Source organism: Vipera ursinii, assembly GCF_947247035.1.
Source record: "Vipera ursinii genome assembly, chromosome: 16".
Taxonomy (NCBI): Eukaryota; Metazoa; Chordata; class Lepidosauria; order Squamata; family Viperidae; genus Vipera; species Vipera ursinii.
Window position 1 is genome coordinate 2246956 of NC_139529.1, and position 16885 is coordinate 2263840.

The following is a 16885-nucleotide window of genomic DNA, read 5'->3' on the forward strand; positions in this document are numbered from 1 at the left end:
AGCTGCCAGGGAGCTTGGAAAAGTAGAAAAAGGAGTGACTGACCTTGCATCGTGGACAGGAGCAGGTGCGTCTTCTCCAAGGCGTGTGGCCGAAGCTATCGGAGTTCTTAAGGTCGAAGGGATCTGCCCCACAGAAAGACTCCTTTTCAGCCGTGGTTTCCTTCCTGACATGTTTCAGCAGTTAATCACCGCTGCCTCACTAGCACTAACTAACTGATAACAGCCGCAGAAACATGCATCTCCAAAAACATAAATCAAACCATCCTCGATACCAAAATGTCAAGGTAAAAATCACCTTTGTAGAGGGCGACGGACCGTGCTTCAGAGAATGCATGATACACTTGCAGGAAGGCAAGAAAAACACGACGCATAATCTTACTAAATACCTTTTACTTACAAAAATATAAAAACTAAATATATATTATACAGAGCTAGCTAGCTTCATCCTAACGTAACAGACAGTAACAGCAAAGTGAAAAAAAACAATACAGATAATAACTCTGGGAACTTCTTCTAGACATGCGCACTAAACAGACTGAAACCATAACATAGCTAGTCATATGGGATTCACTATGGTTACTAGATAAGTTATCACAACAGGTGCAGAGAGCAGGGGAAATGTACAGTTAGAAATGAACTTTTCTGACGAACAAAAAAAAACGTGCAGTGACAAAAAGCACCTTGGTAGCATCAATCCTGCATCCATTGAGATTTGGGCTCAAAGGAGAAAGCAATTTTATGTTCTCTTTTGTCACAGACAGGACTTTATTGGCAGTCCAAGTTAACATTGGTATTCTTGAATTGTGAGCTCTTAGGAAAGTGTCCCCTCCTTGTGTGTTGCAAAGAGCCACTTCCAGTGGGGAAAAGAACACGTTTTCCTATATTTCCAGTCTGAATTAGACCAAGGCAGGGTCCCTACAGGAGAGCCCTTGTAGGGGTTATGTATTAATAGAAAATCAACTAACTTACCTCTGATCCAAAATGCTAAAGCTGTTGCACATAAAAAATGGAGGAGCTCTATTCAACTATCACAGCCACCATTTTGACACTTTTGCTGTACTGTTGTCTGTGGACGTCCCCACTAAATGCAGGCATGGGATAAACTGAGCCTGGTTTGTTCTCGGTCTTTTAAGTGGCCACAGACTACCAGCCAAAGTGGCATTTGATCACAAGTCAAGAAGGCATAGAGAAATGTCTCCCCTTTTGCCTTTCAACATCCAAGGGACAGGGAAGGAGAAAGGGAAAGAGGAAAGACAAAGAAAAGAAGGAAAGGGAAAAGGGCAGGAGGAAGATTATAAAGAGAAATGTCTGAGAGAAGTCCTGCCTTAGCACTTAACCAAAAGCAGCCATGGTGCCTTTTTGTCAATCCCTTGTCCCCTCCTCCTGACCTCTCCTGGTGGTCTCCCATCCAATTGCCAAGGACAGCGAGCCAATCAGCAGCAACCATAAGGAGGAGGTAAATGCAGCCGGGTGCCCCCCGAGCATCTGCCATCACCGGGGGTCCTCTGCATGGCCTGAGAACGACAGCCAGGCTCCTCTGGTGGACAAGGCTTTAGTGCTCGCCCTGGTCTTGCCTTCCACACCTGGAGAAAATGGATCCCGCCCCAACCTGGGCCCTCACAGGCACCCCCCCAAAGCGAACAATGTTGAGATGGCCAGCCCCCCAAGGTCAACCACAACGCTAATGCAGCCCTCAATGAAGTTGAGTTTGATACCCTGCTCTAGAGCATGTTGGGCAGACTACCTGGGCAGGTGCTTGTGAGGCGTTAATCTGGGGAGATTCAGCGCCCCACCTCCTTGGCAGGAAGGCAGCCTAGGAGCGGTCCTTCAAAGAAAACTTTGGGCTGAGCATCTCAGGGAGGGCCTGCAGATGGCGCAAAGTCTGGTCCTTTGCTGCCCCCTCATGGCTGATAGCAGAGCTGCTGCTCTGATCTAATTCCATCTCAAGAACCCAGGCAGCTTTGGCAGCTCCCACAGTAAGAATGGCCGTTGGGTCCTTCAAAGCGCTCCCCTGACCTCTCTGGCGGTTCCTCAGCAGGTGCAAGGGCCCTTGGACCATGGGGGCCGAAAAGCAGGGGCTGGGTGGGTGGCTGGTGCGGAGGGAAATATCTCCATACTCTCCATCTGTGGCTTCCTGGCCAAGAATACCTTTGTTTGCCTAAAGTCACTTGCATCAGCTATATTATTTGCCTAGGCAGAAAAGAAGTTTTCAGTGCCAAAGAAATGCTGTTCTCCAATTGCTGCTGCCTTCTATCAAGTGCCAGGAATACTGGTAGTGTGTTCCTGGCCCCCTGAGGTTTTTCTTTTTTCATATAGACCAGGGGTCGGCAACCTAAAAAAGCAAAAGAGCCACTGGGAACCGGTTCCATCGTACACACAAAAAAGTGGGAGCCGTGCGTGTGTGTCCACGCATGCGCAAAACCCAAAACATTTTGCCCATGCACAAAACGGGAGGCACCTGTACGGCGGCGGCGATGGGTCTCCCTGATGACGGGTGCTGGGTTGCGGTGCCGCCTTCAGCCCAGGCGCTGCTGGAGCCACCCCCGGGACCTCCAAACTGCTGCACGTTCGGAGAGGTATGCGTGCAGCTGTCCAAACCTTCCCACTCTCCGAATGGGCAGCAGCACCACCCAAAGGCGGCAGATCTGTAAACTGGCTGTGGCAGCTTTCCAAATGGGCGGGGGCACGCGTGCAGCTCACCAAACATTTGGAGAGGTGCGCGTGCACCTCCGTCTGAACGGGTGGCGGTGCCACCCATTTGCAGACCTGCTGCCGCCGGTTTGGAAAGCTGCCGCGACCCGTTTGCATAGCTACCGCCTTTGGAGGAAGGCGGCAGCTCTGCAAATGGGCTGCAGCAGCTTTCCAAACGGACGGCGCCACTGCCTGTTCGGAGAGGTACGCGCGCACCTCTGCCATTTCGGAGAGGTGTGCGTGCACCTCTCCAAGCGGGCGGCGCCACTGCCTGTTCGGAGAGGTGCGCATGCACCGGGCGACTGGGAGCCAAAGGAGACGGGTTAAAGAGCCGCATGTGGCTCCGGAGCCACGGGTTGCCAACCTGTGATATAGATAAATCCAAAATTGCTCTCCACCACCACCACCCCTGCTGGATCCCCCGGGAAAAGTTCCTTCTTTACCCAGGAAACCAGTTCCAACAACCTGCTCTGCAGCTTCCAAGCAACAGCCTGGCTGACCTGATCAGGTGTCAGGACCCACGCCGGTGCACATCTTAGGAAAGAACTCTTGGAGACAGGATTATCCAAAGAGGAACTTTTACTAAAACATCATTGACACTGCATAATCTAGACAGGATCGATTCTTTTAAAGTGTCCCCGAGGAAAAACCCCTCCCCTTAGTCCATTTGGTCAGTCCGGGATCAGTTATGTTTCAGGTGTCAAACCGCTTCGTGGAGAAAGAGAACTTCCATGCATTTACCACATTTGCTTCATCCCCTTCAAATTCCAATCGGAGATACAAACCAGAATCCCCCACCACCTTTCTTTGTTCTTCTCAGTTCAAAGGTTCTTCCCTGGTCTTTGAGGATGGCCTTCAGGCAGGCTGAATAAACAACCTTCCATCTAATGGATAAAGGTAAAAGGTAAAGGTTCCCCCGCACATGCATGCTAGTCGTTTCCGACTCTAGCGGCCGGTGCTCATCTCCATTTCAAAGCCAAAGAGCTGGCGCTTGTCCGAGGACGTCTCCGTGGCCATGTGGCTGGCATGAATAGATGCCAAACACTGTTACCTTCCCACCGTAGTGGTCCCTATTTTTCTACTTGCATTTTTACGTGCTTTCGAACTGCTAGGTTGGCAGAAGCTGGGACGAGTAACAGGCTATGCGGCGTTCGGGATTCGGCCCACCAAACTGCCAACCTTCTGATCGACAAGCTCAGCGTCCCAACCCACTGAGCCACCGCATCCCTTTCTAATGGATAGGGATGGCTAATTAATGGGAATGGCAGAATCCAGTAACGGGGTGAGATTTAGGGTTGCACAGATAGGGAGTTAGGAATGGAATACAAATGGATTCTGACACCAGGGTTCCAAATTCACAGCTCTAGTGCCTTCCAAGTTGCCTGATCAAAGGAAGCACCTGATTTTCCATGCTATTTTTTTATTTAGAAGAAAGTCATAAATCAAAATTTATACCCAATGTATTATGAAGGATATGTCAATAGTGTTTAATTGCATCAATGTCAACGGATTTCACAGTAAATTGAAATTATTTGGTAAAAAGGTACCCCTATATACTTTTTGCTCCAATGGGAGGGTTCGACCATTCACCTTGTCCTTCTCTGACTCTTCTGCACAGAATTTGAGGGGCCCAAACTTGGCACAGTGTTTATGATGCAGGTTGAGCAGAGCAGAACTGATCAGAACAATTCTCAGCCTCTGTTTCATGGCCCTGATCTGAATTCTTAGGAGAGGACAGTTTCTGGCTCCTCCACCTTCAGGAGGGGTCTCAGCTGCAGCCAGGATGGCCCAGAAAAGGGGCAGCTGAGAGGCCGGCTGGAATTTTAGCAGGAAGTAAGGAAGACTCGTCTTGGACAACAGGCAAAGCCCCAGAAATCCAGCCCTTTTCAACACTGCCACAGTTAGCATGTGTGAATGGGGTGTTAGATCCTAGGGAAAAAACTGGGTTGTGTTGTGTGAACTGAAACAAGATGTTGTGCTGAAGTATAAAATCACAACTTTCTTGCCATTCAGCCTCTACAGTGCCTTCGCCAGCCTACCTGGGCAGGTTGTTGTGAGCTCTAATCTAGGGCCAGACGGTGCCCCACCTCCTGGAGAGGAATATCTGCTGGGCCGAGTGTATCTGGGCTGCAGTGCTCCCAAGGGCCAGCAGGTGGCGGCAAGACCCATCCCTGGCTGCCCCTGATGGCCGGTGGGGGAGTTGCTGCTCAGCTGTACTTCATCTACAGGGCCGGGAAAGCCGCGACGCCCCCCTCCCCCCTCAGCAAAGACCTCAGTGGGTCCCTCAAAGATCTCTTTGCTGGCAGTTCCTGGGCAACTGCGAGTAAGGACCCGCGGATTGTGGGGGCCGGAGCTGGAGGGCTGGTGCGGCGTTCATCGTCCTGGGCCTAAGATTGCAGCCCTCCAGCCTTGCTCTCATACGTTGCCATTGAGGCTTATTCTAGGGCTCACCCGGAGGGTGTCCACTGGGAACCTTCTCCAGCCGGGGAATCTCAGCCTGGCCCTGGACATCATTGGCTGTCCTGGGAAGTAAAGCTTGATTAGGCTTAGTTGGGACTTCAATGGGAAAGGTGGTTCTCAAGGCCAGTTTATGGTACCATCTCTTCTCCCCACTTTCCTCCTTTCTCTTTGGCAGGGCAGAAGATGTGAGAAAAAAACCCAAGAAAAACATTTGGGAAAAGCATGAGATGAATACAAATATTTAAAGTCAAACAATAATTGCATATCCTCCTTCCCCCCCCCCCCCCATGCACGAAGAGGTTCCAGTGTGAATGCAGAGCGAGTGAAGGGAGGGGCAGAAGCTCTGGAGAGCCAAAACACCGAAACAGGCAGATTCGTGGATGAGATCAGGATCAGAATCACAGAATTAGAAGAGACCTTGTAAATGAATTAATGAATAAATAAGTTGATGATGATGAAGAGAGTTGGAAGGGACCCTGGAGGTCTTCTAGTCCAACCCCCTGCTCAGGCAGGAAGCCCTACACCATTTCAGACAAATGGCTGTCCAGTCTCTTCTTTAAAACCTTCCAGTGTTGCAGCATTGACAGCTTCTGGTGGCAGGTAGTTCCACTGCTTAATTCTTCTCCCTGTCAGGAAATTCCTCCCTCCTCCCCGCTGTTTCCCTCCGTTGCTGCTTCTCCCGCCTTCGGGGGGCTTCGGGGACGAGCCCGGCTCCCTCCTCCTCGGGGCGCCCCCCAGATACGGGAAGGCTGCTCTCCCGCCTCCCCTGCCCTTCTCCCCATCTGCTCCCACCCTCGCGCGGGAGGGGGGCTGCCTGGGGGCCGCAGGGGGGCCTGGCCAGAGCCCCCCCGGAGGAAGAAGGGAGGAAGTGCCCCCCAACTCCCCCCCGCCCTGCCTGGGGAGAGACGCAGCCCGGGAGGCCCCTCAGCTCCGCCGGCCTGGATGCGGGGTGGGGGGGTGGGAAGACGGGACCCCAAAGATCAAAGGGAGCCCCTCGCTCCCCTTCCGAAAGAAAACCTTCGCTACTGCGCAGACGCTCATTGGTCGCTCTGGCGAGGGCGGCGATTGGCAGGAGGACTCCCAGGGGCGGTCCCTTCAAGCGAAAGAGAAAGAGCTCCCCGGAAAAGGGCGGGCAGAGAAGTCCCGCCTCCAACTTCCGGGTTCAAACAAAAGTGAGGCACTTAGTTGATTCTGCCGCGGACGGACTCGGAGTCAGGTGGGGATGCCGGAAGTCGCAGTCCGAGAGGCTCTGGCCGAGGAGGGCGGGAGTGAGGGGGAGGCCGAGGCTTGCTCTGGCGGGAGGGGCGCTGGGAGGGAGGCCTGCCCGGAAAGTCTCACTGAGAGGCCGAGGCTGGGACTCTCCTCCGGGGAAGCCGTGACCCGCCTCTCTCCGTTCGCCCCTGCGGGAGTTCGGGCGAGCCCGACGGAGGAAGGGAGGAGGCCCCGCGTAGCAGCCTCGGAAGGAGACGGCGGGGAAGGTAGATTATCGGCAGGAAGGACAAGGGAGACGCGTCTTCATTAACAGGTTGTTTATTCAGTTAGCCCGGACAACAGAACAGGGAAAAACATGCCTTATATAGGCAGCTGTCGAACGGGACAGCAAATCAGCTGGGCGCGTTTTCCCGCCAAGAACAGGGGGCCAATCGGTCAGCTGTTAGGGCAGAATCTCCCCAGAGACAATGCTAGCGCGTTAGCCAGGCAGGGGAATCCCGTCAGCTGGTTTTGGCGCGCGGCCGGCGTTTTGACAGCTCGCCGCCGCTACTGCGCATGCGCTAACTTTGACAGCTTGCGGCGGCTGCCGGGGGCTTGCCGCGGTTTTGACAGTTCAAGCGGTAATGCGCATGCGCGCCGTTTGACAGCTGTCAAACGGCCGCGTGTGCTTGTAGGCCGCGTGGGCGGCTGCGCATGCGTAGTCTTTTGACAGCTGTCAGTGCGGCCGCGTAATAGCGGCCTATGACAGCTGTCATTATGTTTTGAATATAATGCACCCCTTTCCCCCCCCCTTGAACTGAACACATAACTTGGAGTAACTTTCAACTGGTGTTGGAACTGTTCGGCGAACTTCCGGCCCATTCGAAATCCGCTAAGTATGCTGGCGGCCTCTTCTGACGAGTGGATTTGCGGGGTGCAGGTGCTTCTATGGTTTCAGGGGCCTCTACGGGGGAAATGGGCGGAGGGTCTGTGTGGCACGGGATTTCTTCCGGGTAGTTGGTGCTGGGGGGTTCAAAATTTTCTGCCGCCACTTCTGGCGTGGTGGAGTTGGGGGGTGACCGGGGGCGAAGCTGGTCTGCGTGCCTCCTAAATGTGAGTCCCCCGCCCACGTTAATGGTGTATGACAGGGGGCCGGTTTGATCGAGAACCACCCCCTGGGTCCATTTATCCCTTCCCCCATAATTTCGGGCCCAGACATTTTGTCCCTTAGAAAATGTTTTGTGTGGCAAGTTGTTGGTTTTTTCGGCCGCTGGCCTGTCTGGGTGCAGTCTGTCAAGTCGAGTGACCAGTCGGCGACCCCATCTTAGTTCTGCTGGAGATTTTCCGGTGGTGGACACGGGAGTGGTGTGGTGTGCGAGGAGGAAGCGGGCGAGTCGACGGTGCCAGTTTCCGACGATCATTCTGCGCAGAGAGTCTTTGGTGGTCTTCACCATGACCTCTGCGAGGCCATTACTGGACGGGTGGAACGGGGCCGATGTTGCGTGTCTAATACAGTTCCTCCTCGTGAAGATCTGGAAGTCACGGGAGGTAAATTGAGGCCCGTTGTCAGTGATTATGACATCTGGAAGACCGTGGGTGGCAAAAACTCCCCTTAATGCTTGAATGGTGGCCTCTGATGTGGTGCTTGAAACCGGGAGAACCTCCAGCCATTTAGAGTAACTATCTACAATGATTAAAAAGGTTTGTCCCTGGAATGGTCCTGCGTAATCGAGGTGGATGCGGGACCAAGGATTGGAAGTGGTTTCCCATTTGTGAACTGGGGCGTGCGGAGGGGAGGGTCTGGTTTGCTGGCAGAGATAGCAGCCGGCTACATGCTGCTCGATGTCCCTGTCTAAGGATGGCCACCAGACATAACTGCGTGCCAGGGCCTTCATTTTTGAAATGCCAGGGTGGCCCTCATGTAGTGTTTGGAGAACCCTTGCCCTGTGGCATGAAGGGATTATTACTCTGCACCCCCAGAGGATGCAGCCTAAATGTGTTGAAAGCTCGTGTCGTTTTGCAAAATATGGTTGGATGGGGGGAGAGGGGCAGGATGATTGCCATCCTGATGTGACCCATGAGAGTACCCTGCTGAGGGTGGGATCCCTGCTTGTGGTGTGTGCGATGTCTTTTGCTGTTACTGGGCATTCTGCGAGTTCTTGTATGGCCAGGACTTGGCCGGCTGGGGCTGGGTCAGGGTCAATTTGAGGCAGTGGGAGCCTGCTGAGGCCGTCTGCATGGGACATTTCCTTTCCAGGCTTGTAGATTAATTGATAAGAGTAAGCAGAGAGGAATGTCGTCCAGCGAAGCATTCGCGGGGATAAAATTTGTGGGGTCTGGCGGTCCCATGTGAATATGCCCAGGAGAGGTTTGTGATCTGTATAGATTGTAAAAGGTCTGCCATAGAGGTAATCGTGGAATTTCTTAATTCCAGCTACTATAGCCAGGGCTTCCTTATCTATTTGCGCGTAGTTGCGCTCGGTTTTTGAAAGTGTCCTAGAGTAGTATGCGATTGGGGCTTGCGTGCCATCGTTAAGGGAGTGGCTGAGGACTGCCCCGATGCCATAAGGTGAAGCATCGCAGGCGATGCATAGAGGTTTGGTTTCGTTGTAGTGCGATATGGTTGTATCGCTGGAAAGTAATTGTTTTAGCTGTTTGAAGCTGTCATTATGAAGTGGGGTCCACTGCCAGGGAGCCCCTTTGTCCAGGAGTCTATGAAGGGGTTCTGCTATTGTGGCTTTTCCGGGCAAAAATGAATGGTAAAAATTTAGGAGCCCTAGGAATGCCTGGAGCTCCGTTTTATTTTTGGGGGGGGGTGCGGCTTGTATTGCTTGTATTTTTGCATTGGTGGGGTGAATGCCTTTGCCGTCTATTTTGTACCCCAGGAACTCTGCGGAGGGTACTCCGATTGAGCACTTCTCACGTTTTAATTTTAAGCCAGCTGTGCGGAATCTTGAGAGGACTTCGTGCAGCCTGGTTGCTAGGGAGTGGGAGGAGTCGCCCGCGATGAGGACGTCATCAAAATACGGGCAGACTCCAGGGATGCCTTTGAGAGTTCGTTCCATGACTTCCTGGAATATTCCAGGTGCCACGGAGATGCCAAATTGGAGGCGGTTCACTTTGAACGCCCCTCTATGCGTCACTATGGTTTGGGCTTCTGCGGTTTCCCTGGTTACAGGGAGTTGCAGGAAGGCATGTGCCAAGTCTAATTTGGCAAAAATGGAGCCGGACCCTATTTCTGAAAGAACATCTCTAACTGATGGGACTGGGTATGCATGAGGATTGAGTGCGCGGTTGAGGGTCGCTTTATAGTCCGCGCAGATTCTCACTTCACCATTGGGTTTGACAGGTGTCACTATGGGGGTTTCCCAAGTTCCGCTGTCAGTGGGTTCAAGGACTCCTAGTTTGAGCAAGCGGTCTAATTCCCTGTCTATTTTTGGTTTTAGGGCGAAGGGAACTTTCCTGGCTTTTATTCTAATTGGTCCGACCTCCGGTTTGAACTTGAGGTCGATGGGGGGGCCGTTGTATTTGCCCAGTGAGCCGTCAAACACATCCGCAAATTTTTTGCAGATATTTTCTAAAGAATTGGTTTGGATGCGGTTTGTCCCTTCGAGGCGAATGCCTAATGCCTCAAACCAATCTAATCCTATTAAGCTAGTTCTTGGTTGCTTTGTTATTTGGGCTGTTAAGTGGCCTGAGAATTTTTTAAATTCGACTTTCAGGACGGCTTGTCCCTTTAAATCTATCTGCGCCCCTTGAAAATCTGCCAGCATGACCCTGGAGGGTTGGATGGGAATGCGGTGATTTGTTTTGTTGGCTATTTTCTGGAGGGTGTCCCCTGACAGGATGGAAACGGAGGATCCTGAGTCGACCTCCATTTCACAGGGGATTCCCTGTATTTTGACCCACGTTCTAACCTTGGCTCTGGGGATGTTGTTAGCGAGAGTTTTTGTTAGGGAGCATACGGACCCTACAACCCTTGGGGGAGGGCAGGGAGGGGCGGTCCTACCTGCGGGGATCTCGTCAAGGTCGTGGAGGGTCTCCCGGTTTAGGCTGCGACAAGCTGATCGGATGTGGCCGGTCTTGCCACAGCCGTGGCACTTCGCGTTCCTAAACCTGCAGGTGGCTCTGGCATGGCTTCCACCGCAGCTTGCACACTTCGCCCTGGCGTTGGTCTGCGGTTTCTTCGTGTTGGGGCCCGTCTGTCGGTCTTGGTTGCGGTTCCTTTCCCGGCCGGCGGTCATCCGGTTGAAGCGGGAGAGGATCGCATCGACCCCGGATTCGGGCTCCGGCGGCCCTTGGTCGAGCTCCCTGGCCTGATGGACAGAGTTGCCTGAGTTTTCGCCAAACGTCTCGGTTTCGTCGCGATGGCTGTCTTCGAACGCCATTATCTCCAGCGTGAGCTCTGCGAGGTCCATTGTGGGCTTTGCCACAAGCTTCCTCTGCAGACGCGCGTTCTGGAGACCGGCAATAACTTGATCGCGGATCCGGTCCTCCAGGTCGGGGAAATGGCACTTGCGGGCGGCGTGCCTGACGGTTGCGATGAAAGCGGTGGAGGTTTCACCAGGCTGCTGCTTCCGTCGGGCGAAATAGAGCCGCCAATACAGTTCTGACCGCCTTGGCATGAAGTGTTTGCTGAGGCGGTCTGTGAGCTCGGCGTACGGAATGGTGGCGACCGGGTCCGGGCTGCAGAGGCCAACGGCGACATCGTATACCGCTGGCCCGCTCAGGCATAGGAGCGCGGCGGCCTTGTGGCGGTCCTCTGTGATTTTATTCACAAGGAGGTACCCCTCGACCTGGCCCAAATGCGACTCCCATCCTTCGGGGTGCCGGACGTCGAACTCCCTTATGTGTCCTAGGTTTGCCATTCCGGGTCCGCGGTACTTCGGGCACCTGGAAGGTTGGCTTGTCCGGTCGGTGACTTAGCTAGTGACTTCAGCGGTTGACCGGACAGCAACGCTCCTGGCCCGTGACTTCAGCTAGTACCGGGATCCCATCCTCGTCGCCAGGTAGATTATCGGCAGGAAGGACAAGGGAGACGCGTCTTCATTAACAGGTTGTTTATTCAGTTAGCCCGGACAACAGAACAGGGAAAAACATGCCTTATATAGGCAGCTGTCGAACGGGACAGCAAATCAGCTGGGCGCGTTTTCCCGCCAAGAACAGGGGGCCAATCGGTCAGCTGTTAGGGCAGAATCTCCCCAGAGCTGTCAAACGGCCGCGTGTGCTTGTAGGCCGCGTGGGCGGCTGCGCATGCGTAGTCTTTTGACAGCTGTCAGTGCGGCCACGTAAAAGCGGCCTATGACAGCTGTCATTATGTTTTGAATATAATGCAGAAGGCCCGGAAGGGGACTCCGCGAAAGGAACCAGAGCGACCAATCGGCGGCGTCCTTCTATCCATAATCCAGTTGGCGTCTGCGCAGTAGCGAAGGTTTTCTTTGGGAAGAGGAGCGAGGGGCTCCCTTTGATCTTTGGGGTCCCGTCTTCCGACCCCCCACCCCGCATCCAGGCCGGCGGAGCTGACGGGCCTCCCGGGCTGCGTCTCTCCCCAGGCAGGGCGGGGTGGAGTTGGGGGGGCGCTTCCTGCCTTGTTCCTCCGGAGGGGACTCCGGCCAGGCTCCACCCGCGGCCCCCAGGCAGCCGCCCTTCCTCTCGGGGGTGGGAGCAGATGGGGAGAAGGGCGGGGAGGCGGGAGGGAGGGCACCCCGAAGGGAGCCGAGCTCGTCCCCGAAGGTGGGAGAAGCAGCGACGGAGGGAAACTGAGCGGGGAGGAGGGAGGAATTTCCTGACAGGGAGAACAATTAACCAGTAGAACTCCAGGCATTAACCAGGGTGACATGATAGCAGCATTTCAGTATTTGAGGGGGTGCCACAAAGAAGATGGGGTCCACCTACTTCCAAAGCATCAGAAGGCAAGATAAGAAACTGGATGGAAACTAATCAGAGAGAAGCAATCAGGAATTACGGAGCAGTTTCCCAACAATAAGAACATTAACCAGTGGAACAGCTTCCCTTCAGAAGTATTGGGTGATTCATTACCGGAGGCTTTTAAGAAGAGATTGGACAGCCAGTTGTCTCAAATCTCATAGACTCAGAGTCTCCTAGGCTTAGACTAGGAGACCTCCAAGGTCCCTTCCAGTTCTACTCTGAATTTGAATTTGTCTTCACTAACAGCCAATGTTTAACCCTGAACTGTACCCAGGAACTAATTTCAGCTTCAGCAGCTGAAGCATCAAAACCTGGTGATGGGGAGCAAAGGACAGCATACTTAGCTTTTCCCATCCAGGTCAGAGAACCAGCCCAAGTTATCAATTTCCTGATGGTGCCGCCAGCATTACGCTATCATGGCTATGTGATGATACACCGCTTTAGAAATACTTTTCGCAGATCCTGTCTTGCATATCTGCAATAGAAATCAGGATCTTCTCATGGATGAGAAAAAGAAAGCAGAAAAGAACATACACTTGTGGGCAAAACACATTGTATTATAAATGGAAGCTGACTCCGAGCTCCCTCTGCCCAGAGGAAGGCAGTGCTAGGAAGGGCCAAGATCCTCCGCAGAAGCGTCAATCTCCCGGTCCTGCGATGGAAGAGTCAGACTGAGGAAGAGACACAGCTGCCACCCTAGGGGGGGGAATGGAGCCCCCAAAGGGGCAGCAGCGTTAAATGACGTACGGCCCCCTAAATCTTGCCCCACCCCCTGGTCAGACGAAGACAACCTTCGCTACTGCGCAGGCGCCATCTTACTGATGGAGGGAAGGAGGACGCTGATTGGTCGCTCTGGCGAGGGTGGCGCTTAGCACCACTACTCCTAGAGGCGGTCCCTTCAAGCGTAAGAGGAAGAGCAACTAGGAAAAGGGCTCGCAGGGAACTCTCGACTGCACTTCCGGGGAAAAATAGATCTGAGGTGCCATAATTGATTTGGCTACAGATTGGGTCGGAGCCAGGTAGGGCGCAAGGGATGCCGGGAGTCGTAGTTTGAGAGGCTCTCTGGCAAAGAGGGAGGGGTGAGGCCAAGTCCTGGTCTGACGGGACGGGCGCTGGGAGGGAGGCCTGCCCGGAAAGTCTCACTGAAAGGCTGAGGTTTCGGCCTTTCTCCCCGGGTGGGGCTGGGACTCCCCTCTGGGGAAGGGACGAAGCTATGACCCGCGTCTCCCCCTTCGCCCCTGCAGGAGTACGGGGGAGCCTGGCAGAGGAAGGAAGGAGGCCCCGCGGAGCAGCCCCGGGAGGAGACGGGGAAGACTCAGAGGGGATGAGCCAAGGGGGACTCCGGGAAAGGAGGCCGCCTGGAGGGCGAAGCGGCGAGCAGGAAACGAGCAGAGACCCCGAGACGGGTCTGGAGGGCGGAGGGTCCCTCAGAAGAGGCGGGAAATTCGGGAGTCCCCAGAGGATCCAGGAGGGAGGAGAGAAATATCAGTGCCCGGAATGTGGAAAATCCTTTAAGAGAAATGGAGATCTTAAAAATCATCTAAGAATCCACACAGGAGAAAAACCATTTAAATGCTTGGAGTGTGGAAAGAGCTTCAGTCAGAGGGGACATCTTTATACACATCAAGGAATCCACACCGCAGAGAAACTGTATGAATGCTCGGAGTGTGGAAAGAGGTTCACTTTGAGGGAAAAGCTTTATGCGCATCAAAGAATCCATACAGCAGAGAAACCTTATAAATGCACGGATTGTAGAAAATGCTTCCAAAGAAATGTAGATCTTAAAAACCATATAAGAATCCACACTGGAGAAAAACCATATAAATGCCTGGAGTGTGGAAAGAGCTTCACTCAGAGGGGAAACCTTTATAGACATCAAAGGATCCACTTAGGCGAGAAACCGCATAAACACCTGGAGTGTGGAAAGAGATTCAGTGAGAGGAGAACAGATGGAAGACTCAGGAGTCCTCAGAGGATCCAGGAGGGAGGAAAGAAATATCAGTGCCCAGAATGTGGAAATTCCTTCATAAGGAATGACCATCTTGAAAGACATTTAAGAATCCACACAGGAGAAAAACCACATAAATGCCTGGAGTGTGGAAAAAGCTTCAGTGAGAGGGGAAACCTTTATAGTCATCAAAAAATTCACACTGGAGAGAAACAGCATAAATGCCTGGAGTGTGGAAAGAGTTTCAGGCTGAGGGGCACCCTTTGTAGACATCAAAGGATCCACACTGGAGAAAAACCATATGAATGCCTGGAGTGTGGAAAGAGCTTCAGTTGGAGGGGTACCTGTAATAGACATCAAAGGATTCACACAGGAGAAAAACCGAATAAATGCACAGTGTGCGCAAAGAGCTTCACTCGGAAGAGCAACCTGTGTAGTCATGAACAAATCCATAGAGGAGAAAACCCTTAGAAATGCCTGGAGTTTGGAAAGAGCTTCAGTCGGAGAGGCAAACTTAATAGACATCAAAGGATCCACACAGGAGAAAAACCGAATAAATGCACAGAGTCTAGAAAGAGCTTCAGTCGGAGGAGCAATCTTTATAGACATCAAAGAATCCACTCAGGATAAAAACCTTATGAATGCTTTGAGTGTGGAAAGAGCTGCAGGGATACGAGCACCTTTCGTGTTCATCAAACAATCCACTAAGGGGAGACACAGCAAAAATGCCTGAAGTGTGGAAAGAACTTCAGTCAGAGGGGAAGCCTTTATGTACATCAAAGGATCCACTCAAGTGAAAAACCGTATCAACACCTGGAGTGTGGAAAGAGCTTTGATCAGAGGTCCACCCTTTATGTACATCAAAGCATCCATTCAGGGGAGAAAGCATATAGATGCCTCCAGTGTGGAAAGTGGTGGTCTTCATAAATATCAAAGAATTCACACAGGAGAAAAACCATATAAATGCCTGGAGTGTGGAAAGGTGTGAACACTTACCCTTCATTGCCCTCTCATTCTTTGTGTGTCAACATTTTACTGTTCCCTTTATTGCTACTCTGTTTAATGATTCTGCCATTCTGTGATTTCTAATAGTTGAATTTGAATCTTACACACTTTTCAAGGGGTACGTAATCTTATGAGTAGACGTGTATTCAGTTCCACAAAGCCGTATCACAATTTCTTCTCATTGGTGAGATTTCATTTTGAGATTCAGAAGCTGCTACTGGAATGTTCTGTGTAGGAAACCTGTCATATTTCCACCTTAGGCTCACATAAAATGGCGCAGGTCTGGCTCAGGGCAGAAATAAGTTTCGTTTCTGTGTATAAGTTGCAGTTTACCAAAAATCAGATGACCTTGCTACGTGCAGACGGACACCCGTTGGAACACGTACAAGAAAGTAACACATACAAGATAGTTAGAAGAACAAAGACATTCCATACAGATATGTAGCTGATTTATAACCTTGAGATAATTGCTTAGTGCATGGCTGAGATGTAACCATTCGCAACCTTAAGATAACGGTTTTCATGGATAGCTGAACGCTTAGATAATTGTTTGTTGCTAATTGCTTGTTGCTTATGCGCTGCTGGTATCTCAATAAAAGAGAGCTTGGGACTTCAGTCTGGGCCCTCATCCCGAGAAAGCTCAGACACGTGTCTTCATTCATCAGCAAGTTCATGAGGAGCCCGCAGGGTGCGAAAAACCCACAACTGGTGACCCCGACGTGATTCTGCGGAATACGTCTTCAGCCGTCCATCCTCATTCACCCGATGGTGGCCGTGCTCAACCTGGCTGTTCACTAGCAGCAGGTTCCCAGCAACAGGTTCCCAGCAACCCGGCTGCTTCAAGCAACGGGTTCCCAGCATCCCGACATGATCTGCTGCGAGTGGATACGTCTCTGACAGTCTCCATACTCATCGCCTGGAATAGGCTGTGCACACGATCTCGCCTCGTGAAGACGACGATCCATTCGTGAGTATGGGGAACAAATTTTCTAAGCAACAGGCAGCGCACCTGAAAGAGCTTGAGGAAATAGTCAGAACTTCTAATATTTTACTTAAAAGTAGTGGCAAACAATTACCAGCAGTGTCAAAAAAGGAGTTGATTGCTTTAATGGAATATATTTGGGGAAAGACTCCGGCTTATCCGGAAAAGGGCTCGCTGAAAACAGGGACTTGGAGAAAAATTGGAGAATGGCTCCACGAACCTCCTCGAGCACCTCCAAAAATGTTAACAGCCTGGCGAGTCTTAATGGAAAGTTTGTGGATTCACGAAAAGGGACTTAAAGAAGCCTTTTCCGTTTCTCCGGCTCCCCCTCCTTATGAGGAACCTATTCAGCCGCGAGAAACTCAGCGGGGCACCTCAGCTGCGGCTCCCAGTGCCCCTCAGGCTCAGCCAGAAGTAATTAACAATTATCCTAAGAAGGAATGGTGGCAAATTCTGTTAGACAAGCCGCCTGATCAGGACAGCTAACATTGAGAGATTTGTCTTGCTATCCAGTAAACATCTAACCAGCTCTGGCAGCTGGAGGAACTGGAAGTCCATTGCACACATGATACTGACACCTTCACAATATGTAGTTTGGGAATCTGAGTATAAAATAGAAATAGAGGAAAAAAAATTCTTGATGGATTAAGTAAATAGGGATCAATTATTTGGCACAGGAC

The 16885-nt window shown here is 52.1% G+C and overlaps 1 protein-coding gene and 1 long non-coding RNA gene across 2 annotated transcripts in view; both read left to right on the plus strand.

The window, feature by feature from the left end:
* The window catches only part of LOC310647543 (uncharacterized protein), a gene marked incomplete at its 3' end in the record, with an annotated part of 86493 nt that overhangs the window by 26901 nt on the left and 42707 nt on the right, over positions 1 to 16885 (plus strand). The gene's annotated exons all lie outside the window — the stretch shown is intronic.
* The window catches only part of LOC310647756, a 43569-nt gene continuing 38108 nt past the window's right edge, over positions 11425 to 16885 (plus strand). Inside the window, exon 1 of the long non-coding RNA XR_014493937.1 lies at positions 11425 to 11773. This is a non-coding gene — a long non-coding RNA (uncharacterized lncRNA). The remainder of the gene's footprint in view (positions 11774 to 16885) is intronic.